A 13181-nucleotide genomic window follows, 5' to 3' on the forward strand; every position below is an offset into this window, starting at 1 on the left:
CATCCATTTTTGGACCTATTAAATTAATGAAATGTATACTCATTGGTTATTGAAGAATATAACTTACAAATGCCCGTTGAGCTAAGTTAAACTTTCGTACCCCATCAGAAGCCAACATAGAAGCTTGTTTTACTCCAATGTTTGTAAGCAAAGTAAATGTAAACAAACATGGTCAGTCCTTGCATCCATAGCTCTGTCTATGAATTTGAGAGCGCTTACATTTCTCCAGCCCCATCCCTCAGCTTTTTACCAAAACAGTGGCAAGGAAAACACTTGTTTCAACTGCGGATTACCATTTTAAGTAGCAATAATCCTGTACTACTAATTAGCAACCAAAAACTATATTTCAACACCACTAACAGAGGGAATTGAAATATGATGCATGAACACCCAATGTATAATGACAGTCCTCGCATACACAACAGTCCTGGGTGTTGACTTATATTTTCCATCGTGTGCCCATGTGAACTAGCTAGTGGATTCCCAAATACAACATCAAACACAGGCACTAGCTAGCCTGGCACATCTCTCTCTACTGCACACACAGCTGCACACGCTCCGCTCCAGAGACTACACAACCTCTCTGTGACGAGAGAGCCAAGCTACCGCCGCCTGCGCCGCACACTGTCTACCGCACACTGTCTACCGCACACAGTCTACTGCTCTGAATTTATACAGGACAGAGACGTGAGAGAGACGGAGTGAGAGACAGGGAGGTGTAGACAGAGACAGTGAGGAGGGGAATAGGATTACAGAAGGCGTGTTGTTGGCTGGCTCGGAGAGGCAGATAATCTAGGCTTGGCAGTGGGCTTGGCTTGGTTCATCTCTGTCTTTCTTCCCCTCTCTCTTTCTCTCTCTCTCTCTCTCTCAACTCTGTCTGTCTGTCTGTCTGAGGGCAGCAGTCGTCGTCGTTGGTTCCTCTGGGGGTCTGCCATGGTTGTCTGGAGAGCCGACGGTGGTTGGGGTGCGGCGAGAGGGTAAGTCTTCCTCTCTGGGTTGTGTTCTGCTGCAGTGCTACGTTCGAACAGGAGCTCTCTCTCTCTCGCTCCCTCCCTCACAGACGCTGCCTGTTTCCCCCTCCCTCTTCCCTGTCTGTATGTGTCTCCATCGCGCCCCTCCCTCCCTCCCTTCTCTAAAGTGGCTGCTGCTCCCCTCTTCTTCCATTCTCTCCCTCCATGTCTTAAGTGCTACAGGAATGAGCAGAACACCCTGACTCTGACGACAGTGACAAAGAAATAGTGAAAGAAAGGAAGGAGAGAAGCAGAGGAAGAGAGGGGGAGAGGAAGAGGGAGGGAGGCGAGAGAAAGAGAGTGAAGAAAGGAAGAGAGAGGGAGAGGGAGAGGGAGAAGGAGACCGGTTGCAGACTGACTTTCAGACAACTGGAAGAGAGGAAGCTAAGAGAGAGCTTTACCGTCGCCATCTCAGTAGGTTTCTTTCTACACTTTGCTTGCTCTTGTTCTATATTGTGGTTGTGTCATGTCACTTTTGATTCTTTCTCTCTTCTGAAAGTAGTGCATGGCTACTTAACTTTGAATAGTGAGACTAGGGCTGTGGGGAACATTCCAGCACATAATGTTGACAACATCTCAAGTTTCAACTTTTAATGTCACATGCACAAGTACAGTGAAATGCCTTTCTTGCTAACTCCGAAGGGATTTTGGCATGGCGCTACTTTTCTCTAATGACAAAAATGCCACTTACTGTGAGTTAGGGGAGATGGACGTAGTCCATAAGGCTTATATATTTTTGGCATGTTTAGGAAGCAGTTTCTACTTTTAAAAGTATGATACATTGGATCTACATAGAAACACTGTGCCTATATCAGTGTGTTTGTTAGAGCGTGAGGTATGATGCTACCACTAAAGTTTATCTGAACACTGCTTTGATGGGTCCCACAATGATGGACACTACTAGTATGAGCAACACTGATACTTATACTGGAAGCCTCACATATTGTAATACACAACTATGTCTATCCATCAGTGACCACAAACACATGAATTGTCAAATTTAGTGTCTTTTGAAAGCTACTGTTTGTTAAATGCAAGACTAAAATAGCAAAACTGACATACACTCTTTAGTAAAGAGAGATGCCTGTGTTTGATAGAAACACAAAATAGGATTCAAAAAGACAGCTGTTTACATAATGTATTATTGCTACTACTATCTGAAATAAATGTCAGTTTGATTTGAATTCTAATCAAAATATCCTCCTATATTAACCCAGGACGGAGGAGTGACCACACATTGGAAGTAGCAATGCATTTAAGTCGGCCATTCTTTCTTGAGCGTGGGCAAAAATATACATACTTGAACTAAGGTTATTGTAGTATTGAGCAGTCCAGAAAAAACATATACATCTTTGGTAGTTTGACAATACAGTGAATCATATGGTCACAGGTTTGACTTGAATGGTCTGTCAGTTGCTATGGTATCCCGTACGCGTCGTGTGTAGCATGTTAATATGCCACTTATGAATTTATGATTGGAACTTATGGGGTGGCTTCTGAGATCTCTTGACCTGTGGATCGTCCCGTTTCAGTCGACCGAGACGTGCTCAATGAACTTCTACAATATAGTTGCATTAAAAAGGGGTCAAAAATATCCTCGTAATGCAGGGCGTCGGGGAGTACTCAGAGGCAACCACCATCTATGGTAAATAAGGACTATGTTTAATACAGAAAACACTTTCTTGATATTCACACCTACGCTGAAATGTTATGCTGTGTACTATATGCCTGTTTTCAAAACAAATCTCAGCAATGGAATTAGTGTTTCTGCATGGGCGGTTAAACGATGGGAAGTTAGAATTGATGGTTGAGGATGAGGCAGATTTATTTCACATTATATTATATTTCTTCATGTATTCTCAGAATTTTTATTCATTGTATTAATTAACAGTATTTAACATGGCTTTTACATCTGCCTGACAAATGTCTGTCTGCCTGCCCTGTCTTCCTGGACAGATGTGGATGGGGGCTTAACTCTTCAATCATAGTTTGTGAACCTATGGGATCTGCTGGGGTTGGTATAGGAGGAGAACCCTAGCTTGAGCTTCTCATATTGGACAGACAGACAGACAGACAGACAGACAGACAGACAGACAGACAGACAGACAGACAGACAGACAGACAGACAGACAGACAGACAGACAGACAGACAGACAGACAGACAGACAGACAGACAGACAGACAGACAGACAGACAGACAGACAGACAGACAGACAGACAGACAGACAGACAGACAGACAGACAGACAGACAGACAGACAGACAGACAGACAGATGAATCATGTCATGCTATTAGCCAGACAGGCTTCTGTTGGGCTGTCTGCTCACACAAACATGCGCACACACACACACGCACGCGCGCATGCACACACGCACCAACACACACACACACACATACACACACACACACAGAGAGAGACAAACACACACTGATTATTGAGGCCTGATCACACACATTTACATTGACATTTTAGTCATTTAGCAGACAAACACACACACACACACACACACACACACACACACACACACACACACACACACACACACACACACACACACACTTGAATGAATCCAGCATAGAGAGGATACTTTAAAATATACTTGTGAATTAGACTTCATAAAGGCTTGAGGCATTGTTCAATCTCCTGCTGCTGTGGCTGTGGCTGTTGATGATGATGATGGTGCTGGTGGTGGTGATGATGATGCAAACATCCATTCTGAATTTAAAAGTAATCCAAGAAATAATTATCATTTACAGAAAAGTATCTGTAATCCGATTCAAATATTTGCGCTGGTAACTTAACTGATTACAGTAACAAAATAATGTAATCAGATTACAATCAGTTACTCCCCAATCATGACGATGACAATGACGATGATGCTGATTTATATAAATAGATTGATAAAACAATTCGAAAGACACAGCCACACTTTTAAAAAAAATGCAGCCCTTGAAAACCACTTTTGAGAACCACATCAATAGAATGGAAGAGACCAATTGGAAGAGACCAATTTACCTTTTGTACGGAATGAGTCCATGGTTTTGGCCTGTCCTTCTCTCTGCTTCTCCGAGGGTTGTTGTGGTTGAACATGGTATGTCCTTCTAGTGAATGAACATGGTACCTCTTATCTAATTCTGTCTGTTTCTAATGGGTGCATTGAATCAGCAATAAAGACAGGGGCTGAACAGAAGTAATAAGGCTGTCATGCCTGAGACGGACAAGGTCCTGCTCCTATCCAATAATAACTTCACATGGCAACCATAGTGTGTACATCCAGTAATGTTGATCATGAACTTGACCAAGCCATCAGGAATCTGCAAACAACTTGAATGATGTCTATACTATACATATATATACAGAGAGAGGGGGATAGGGAGAGCGAGAGAGAGAGAGAGAGAGAGAGAGAGAGAGAGAGGGAGCAACGGGGACAGAGAGAGAGAGCGAGAGAGAGAGAGAAAGAGAGAGAGAGGAGAGAGAAAGAGAAAGAGAGAAAGACCTGAGAGTTCCTTCCCAGGTTGCATGCTGAATAGACAAACACCGGGTTACATTTTACACTGAGACAATCAAGAGGCACAGAGTACTCATGGTACCAACAGGGGACATGTTAAGGTCTTGCTGAGGGTCTTTTACAACAGCACACATGGCACACATAGGCATCCTGCATGCATACTGATACAAAACACACACTCATACACACTCACCACGTGCTGCTGCTACTGTCTATTATCTATCCTGTTGTCTAGTCACTTTACCCCTACCTACAGTATACTGCTGTTACTGTCTATTATCTATCCTGTTACCTAGTCACTTTACCCCTACCTACAGTATACTGCTGTTACTGTCTATTATCTATCCTGTTGTCTAGTCACGTTACCCCTACCTACAGTATACTGCTGTTACTGTCTATTATCTATCTTGTTACCTAGTCACTTTACCCCTACCTACAGTATACTGCTGTTACTGTCTATCTATCCTGCTACCTAGTCACTTTACCCCTACCTACAGTATACTGCTGTTACTGTCTATTATCTATCTTGTTACCTAGTCACTTTACCCCTACCTACAGTATACTGCTGTTACTGTCTATTATCTATCTTGTTACCTAGTCACTTTACTCCTACCTACAGTATACTGCTGTTACTGTCTATTATCTATCCTGTTGTCTAGTCACGTTACCCCTACCTACAGTATACTACTGTTACTGTCTATTATCTATCCTGTTACCTAGTCACTTTACCCCTATCTACAGTATACTGCTGTTACTGTCTATTATCTATCCTGTTGTCTAGTCACGTTACCCCTACCTACAGTATACTGCTGTTACTGTCTATTATCTATCCTGCTACCTAGTCACTTTACCCCTACCTACAGTATACTGCTGTTACTGTCTATTATCTATCCTGTTACCTAGTCACTTTACCCCTATCTACAGTATACTGCTGTTACTGTCTATTATCTATCCTGTTGTCTAGTCACGTTACCCCTACCTACAGTATACTGCTGTTACTGTCTATTATCTATCCTGCTACCTAGTCACTTTACCCCTACCTACAGTACACTGCTGTTACTGTCTATTATCTATCCTGTTACCTAGTCACTTTACCCCTACCTACAGTATACTGCTGTTACTGTCTATTATCTATCCTGTTGTCTAGTCACGTTACCCCTACCTACAGTATACTGCTGTTACTGTCTATTATCTATCCTGTTGTCTAGTCACGTTACCCCTACCTACAGTATACTGCTGTTACTGTCTATTATCTATCCTGCTACCTAGTCACTTTACTCCTACCTACAGTATACTGCTGTTACTGTCTATTATCTATCCTGTTGTCTAGTCACGTTACCCCTACCTACAGTATACTGCTGTTACTGTCTATTATCTATCCTGCTACCTAGTCACTTTACCCCTACCTACAGTATACTGCTGTTACTGTCTATCTATCCTGTTACCTAGTCACTTTACCCATACCTACAGTATACTGCTGTTACTGTCTATTATCTATCCTGTTGTCTAGTCACGTTACCCCTACCTACAGTATACTGCTGTTACTGTCTATTATCTATCCTGTTGTCTAGTCACTTTACCCCTACCTACAGTATACTGCTGTTACTGTCTATTATCTATCCTGTTACCTAGTCACTTTACCCCTACCTACAGTATACTGCTGTTACTGTCTATTATCTATCCTGTTGTCTAGTCACTTTACTCCTACCTACAGTATACTGCTGTTACTGTCTATTATCTATCCTGTTGTCTAGTCACTTTACCCATACCTACAGTATACTGCTGTTACTGTCTATTATCTATCCTGTTACCTAGTCACTTTACCCCTACCTACAGTATACTGCTGTTACTGTCTATTATCTATCCTGTTACCTAGTCACTTTACCCCTACCTACAGTATACTGCTGTTACTGTCTATTATCTATCCTGCTACCTAGTCACTTTACCCATACCTACAGTATACTGCTGTTACTGTCTATTATCGATCCTGTTACCTAGTCACTTTACCCCTACCTACAGTATACTGCTGTTACTGTCTATTATCTATCCTGCTACCTAGTCACTTTACCCCTACCTACAGTATACTGCTGTTACTGTCTATCTATCCTGTTACCTAGTCACTTTACCCCTACCTACAGTATACTGCTGTTACTGTCTATCTATCCTGTTGTCTAGTCACTTTACCCCTACCTACAGTATACTGCTGTTACTGTCTATTATCTATCCTGCTACCTAGTCACTTTACCCCTACCTACAGTATACTGCTGTTACTGTCTATCTATCCTGTTACCTAGTCACTTTACCCATACCTACAGTATACTGCTGTTACTGTCTATTATCTATCCTGTTGTCTAGTCACTTTACCCATACCTACAGTATACTGCTGTTACTGTCTATTATCTATCCTGTTACCTAGTCACTTTACCCCTACCTACAGTATACTGCTGTTACTGTCTATTATCTATCCTGTTACCTAGTCACTTTACCCCTACCTACAGTATACTGCTGTTACTGTCTATCTATCCTGTTGTCTAGTCACTTTACTCCTACCTACAGTATACTGCTGTTACTGTCTATCTATCCTGTTACCTAGTCACTTTACCCCTACCTACAGTATACTGCTGTTACTGTCTATCTATCCTGTTGTCTAGTCACTTTACTCCTACCTACAGTATACTGCTGTTACTGTCTATCTATCCTGTTGTCTAGTCACTTTACCCCTACCTACAGTATACTGCTGTTACTGTCTATCTATCCTGTTACCTAGTCACTTTACCCCTACCTACAGTATACTGCTGTTACTGTCTATTATCTATCCTGTTACCTAGTCACTTTACCCCTACCTACAGTATACTGCTGTTACTGTCTATTATCTATCCTGTTACCTAGTCACTTTACCTCTACCTACAGTATACTGCTGTTACTGTCTATCTATCCTGTTACCTAGTCACTTTACCTCTACCTACAGTATACTGCTGTTACTGTCTATTATCTATCCTGTTACCTAGTCACTTTACCTCTACCTACAGTATACTGCTGTTACTGTCTATTATCTATCCTGCTACCTAGTCACTTTACCTCTACCTACAGTATACTGCTGTTACTGTCTATTATCTATCCTGTTACCTAGTCACTTTACCTCTATCTACAGTATACTGCTGTTACTGTCTATTATCTATCCTGTTACCTAGTCACTTTACCTCTACCTACAGTATACTGCTGTTACTGTCTATCTATCCTGTTACCTAGTCACTTTACCCCTACCTACAGTATACTGCTGTTACTGTCTATTATCTATCCTGTTACCTAGTCACTTTACCCCTACCTACAGTATACTGCTGTTACTGTCTATTATCTATCCTGTTACCTAGTCACTTTACCTCTACCTACAGTATACTGCTGTTACTGTCTATCTATCCTGTTGTCTAGTCACTTTACCCCTACCTACAGTATACTGCTGTTACTGTCTATCTATCCTGTTGTCTAGTCACTTTACTCCTACCTACAGTATACTGCTGTTACTGTCTATCTATCCTGTTGTCTAGTCACTTTACCCCTACCTACAGTATACTGCTGTTACTGTCTATCTATCCTGTTACCTAGTCACTTTACCCCTACCTACATGTACAGTCAAAGCTACCTACCTCGTACCACTGCACATCGACTCGTGTTTGTAGCCATGTTATTTTTACTCATTATTGTTAATTGTTATTCACTGTGTATTTATTCCTCATTTCACTATTTAATTTAACTCTGCATTGTTGGATAAGCACCCGTAAGTAAGCATTTCACTGATAGTCGACACCCATTGTTTACGACGCGTGTGACAAAGAAAATTGTATCTGATTTAATTTAGTTTGATCATATAGGCTTATCTGACTCAATAAAAAAAAAAAACATGAGGTCTTTCCCAGCATCTCCCCTCACTCTCCCTCCTCCCATCACTCTCCCTCCTCCCATCACTCTCCCTCCTCCCATCACTCTCCCTCCCATCCCCTCACTCTCCCTCCTCCCATCACTCTCCCTCCTCCCATCACTCTCCCTCCCATCCCATCACTCTCCCTCCTCCCCTCACTCACCCTCTTCCCATCACTCTCCCTCCTCCCATCACTCTCCCTCCTCCCATCACTCTCCCTCCTCCCCCCTCATCTCACCCTCCTCCCCCCTCACTCTCCCTCCTCCCATCACTCTCCCTCCTCCCATCACTCACCCTCCTCCCCACTCCCTCCTCCCATCTCTCCCTCCTCCCATCACTCTCCCTCCTCCCATCACTCTCCCTCCTCCCCTCCCATCACTTACCCTCCTCCCATCCCTCTCCCTCCTCCCATCACTCTCCCTCCTGCCCTCACACTCACCCCCTCCTCCCATCACTCTCCCTCCTCCCATCACTCTCCCTCCTCCCATTACTCTCCCTCCTCCCCTCACAACTCACACTCTGATGTGCTGTTCTCAGTATGGCCCAAGACCAGGAAACAATCACCCAGCTCTCTCTCTCTCTCTCTCTCTCTGTCTCTCTCTGTCTCTGTCTCTCTCTCTCTCTCTCTCTCTCTCTCTCTCTCTCTCTCTCTGTCTCTCTCTCTGTCTCTCTGTCTCTCTCTCTCTCTCTCTCTCTCTCTCTCTCTCTCTCTCTCTCTCTCTTCTCTCTCTGTCTCTCTCTCTCTCTCTCTCTCTCTCTCTCTCTCTCTCTCTCTCTCTGTCTCTCTCTCTCTCTCTCTGTCTCTCTCTCTCTGTCTCTCTCTCTGTCTCTCTCTCTCTCTCTCTCTCTCTCTCTGTCTCTCTCTCTCTGTCTCTCTCTCTCTGTCTCTCTCTCTCTCTCTCTCTGTCTCTCTCTCTCTCTCTCTCTCTCTTGTCCTTTAGCAAGGCCGTTGGGAGGAGAGCCAAACAGAGCCAAGGTGAAGGATTAATCCTCCTCTGCATACTTAACAGGCAGAAGCCGTCTCATCCAAATACTACATGTCACTTGGTTCCACACTGACTGTAGGCCTATTTTCCCTGCTTCCTCATTTTGGATATCAAATCAAAACACATGTGACTATTCAGTGAAATGAACCAGAAATGCCACTCAGTCCTGTGGTGCAGAACGGGATCCAAAGGGCCCTTGGCCTGCATACCAATGGCTTGTCTGAAACCAGAGCCACACAATGTCTCATAGATAGGAGAAAGTACTGTAGAAAAAAAACAATATCATATTCATCTTTGTCCCAAATGGCACCCTAATCCAAATGCAGTGTACCTGCTGAAGACTATTAGTCTTTTCATGGGTGGTTATGTTCATGGGTGGTTGTGTTCATGGGTGGTTGTGTTCATAGGTGGTTATGTTCATGGGTGGTTGTGTTCATGAGTGGTTATGTTCATGAGTGGTTATGTTCATGGGTGGTTATGTTCATGAGTGGTTATGTTCATGAGTGGTTATGTTCATGGGTGGTTAGGTTCATGGGTGGTTATGTTCATGGGTGGTTGTGTTCATGAGTGGTTATGTTCATGAGTGGTTATGTTCATGGGTGGTTATGTTCATGAGTGGTTATGTTCCTGGGTGGTTATGTTCATGGGTGGTTATGTTCATGGGTGGTTATGTTCCTGGGTGGTTGTGTTCATGAGTGGTTATGTTCATGGGTGGTTATGTTCATGGGTGGTTATGTTCCTGGGTGGTTATGTGAATTGAGCTAAGAAAGAGAAAGGCTCTTTGTAGTGACTGACAGAAAGGCCTGTAGTCAACAGTAGTGAACCATTACTTCACAGGCTATTGATTACATTAAACCCTGAGTGAGATAACCTCTCACCCTTGGATTCCGTAGACTGATTACTAAGTACTGGTCGCAGTGGACAACGAGACAGTGTGTGTGTGTGTGTGTGTGTGTGTGTGTGTGTGTGTGTTTGCTTTCTCATTCAGCAATTGTATTCTAGTTATTTTAGTGTAACCATTCACAGAATTCAACGGAAACTGCACCCAAACCAAATTACATTATAATTACACTTCAATAACACCATCCCCCAATATACACAGATGTTTAGTTTGTTACCCCATGGTCACAGCGGTCCTCTAGGCTCAATGACCTTTTATTTGCTATGCTCTGTTTATTCTTGGCCAGTGTTACACCGTCAACTTGGCAGAGGGAAATGCTTCTCTCTCTGGCCTAAATCAGATCAAAGACAAGACCACTGCAGCTGAAGCCTTGCCAAAAAATCTATCAAATCTCATTATCTCATAACAATCAATGGTGTGTGTGGGATTACAAAACTATGCACACACACACACACACACACACACACACACACACACACACACACACACACACACACACACACACACACACACACACACACACACACACACACACACACACACACACACACACACACACACACACACACACACACACACACACACACACACACACACACACACACACACACACACACACACACACACACACACACACACACACACACACACACACACTCACTCATATAACACATATACACACGCATATACCTGCACATATACACCCATACACACACTCATATACGCACATACACACACACTCACATACACACATATACACTCATACACACACACATACTCATACACACACATGTACACTCACACACATGTACACACACATATACACCCATACACACACACACACACACACACACACACACACACACACACACACACACACACACACACACACACACACACACACACACACATACAAACACACATGTGCACACACAAACAAACACACACTACCGGATGGAAGCAAAGAGAGAATTATTAGTTTGCTCTAGGGTTTATTTCCAGACACTAGGAGCCTTCACCAAGCCGACTCAAAGTGTGAGTCATAGAGTGGGAGAGAGGTATTATTTATAACACACACACACAAGTACAGATATGCACACACACATTCACACACACACTTGCACACACACACACACACACCTCAGACACACGGCGTTGAGACTATTTCACAGTGAACAGGCCATACTGGGAGAAGCAGAGGGAAGGAGAGGGAATGAGAGATGGAGGGAGAGGGAATGAGAGATGGAGGGAGAGGGAATGAGAGATGGAGGGAGAGGGAATGAGAGATGGAGGGAGAGGGAATGAGAGATGGAGGGAGAGGGAATGAGAGATGGAGGGAGAGGGAATGAGAGATGGAGGGAGAGGGAATGAGAGATGGAGGGAGAGGGAATGAGAGATGGAGGGAGAGGGAATGAGAGATGGAGGGAGAGGGAAGGAAGGAAAACCCAAGGGAAGGAGAAGGATGGAGAGGGAAGGGAAGGGAATGAGAGGGAGAGGTGGAGGGAGAGGAAGGGGGAAGGTGGGCGAGAGGGAAGGAGAGGGAGAAGGAGAGGGAGAAGGAGAGGGAATGAGAGATGGAGGGAGAGGGAAGGAGAGGGAGAGGGAGAAGGAGAAGGAGAGGCAAGGAGAAGGAAGTGAAGGAGATTAAGAGGTGGAGGGAGAGGAAGAGGGGAGGAGAAGGAGAGGGAAGGAGAGGGAGCGGGAAAATGAGAGTGAGAGGGAGAGTGAAGGAGAGAGAAAATAAAGGAGAAGGAGAGGGAAGGGAAAGGAGAGGGAGAGGTGAAGGGAGAGGGAGGGGGAAAGGGGTGGATCGGGGAGGAGATGGAGAGGGTGCTGGAAGGAGAGGAAGCTGGAAGGAGACGAAGCTGGAAGGAGAGGGAGAAGGAGAGGGAGAGGGAAAGGTAAGGAGATGGAAAAGTAGAAGGAGAGGGAGAGGTGGGGGAGAGGGAGAGGGAAGGACAGGGAAAGGGCAGGAGAGAGAGAGAGAGATAGAGAGGAAGGAAGGAGAGTGAGGAGGAGAGGGAGAGTGATGGAGAGGGAGAGGGAAGGAGAGGGAGAGTGATGGAGAGTGAAGGAGAGGGAGAGTAAAAGAGATGGAGAGTGATGGAGAGGGAAGGAGAGGGAGAGTGAAGGAGAGGGAAGGAAAGGTAGAGTGAAGGAGAGGGAGAGTGATGGAGAGTGAAGGAGAGGGAGAGTGATGGAGAGGGAAGGAGAGGGAGAGTGAAGGAGAGGGAAGGAGAGTGAAGGAGAGTGAAGGAGAGGGAGAGTGATGGAGAGTGAAGGAGAGGGAGAGTGGTGGAGAGGGAAGGAGAGTGAAGGAGAGGGAGAGTGATGGAGAGTGAAGGAGAGGTAGAGTGATGGAGAGGGAGAGTGATGGAGAGGGAGAGTGATGGAGAGTGAAGGAGAGGGAGAGTGATGGAGAGGGAAGGAGAGGGAGAGTGAAGGAGAGGGAGAGTGATGGAGAGTGAAGGAGAGTGAAGGAGAGGAAAGGAGAGGGAGAGTGAAGGAGAGGGAGAGTGAAGGAGAGGGAGAGGGAAGGAGAGGGAGAGTGATGGAGAGGGAAGGAGAGGGAGAGTGAAGGAGAGGGAGAGTGATGGAGAGGGAAGGAGAGGGAGAGGGAAGGAGAGGGAGAGTGAAGGAGAGGGAGAGTGATGGAGAGGGAAGGAAAGGGAGAGTGATGGAGAGTGAAGGCGAGGGAGAGTGATGGAGAGGGAGAGTGATGGAGAGTGAAGGAGAGGGAGAGTGATGGAGAGGGAGAGTGATGGAGAGGGAAGGAGAGGGAGAGTGAAAGAGAGGGAGAGTGATGGAGAGGGAGAGTGATGGAGAGTGAAGGAGAGGGAGAGTGAAGGAGAGGGAGAG

At 44.8% G+C, this 13181-nt stretch overlaps 1 protein-coding gene across 7 annotated transcripts in view; it reads left to right on the top strand.

Annotated features, from left to right (window-relative positions):
* The first annotated feature begins 533 nt into the window (after positions 1-533).
* LOC112217993 (myelin transcription factor 1-like protein) overlaps positions 534-13181 on the top strand; it is a 124923-nt gene continuing 112275 nt past the window's right edge. For 6 of the 7 annotated variants that reach the window (XM_042300946.1, XM_042300950.1, XM_042300948.1 and 3 more), the window contains exon 1: positions 1172-1424. The gene's annotated coding sequence lies outside the window, so the exon portion shown is untranslated. Of the gene's footprint in view, positions 978-1171; positions 1425-13181 lie in introns of those variants that run through there. The other variant, XM_042300947.1, reaches the window with a different exon arrangement.

This window comes from Oncorhynchus tshawytscha, linkage group LG18 (genome assembly GCF_018296145.1).
Source record: "Oncorhynchus tshawytscha isolate Ot180627B linkage group LG18, Otsh_v2.0, whole genome shotgun sequence".
Lineage (NCBI taxonomy): Eukaryota > Metazoa > Chordata > Actinopteri > Salmoniformes > Salmonidae > Oncorhynchus > Oncorhynchus tshawytscha.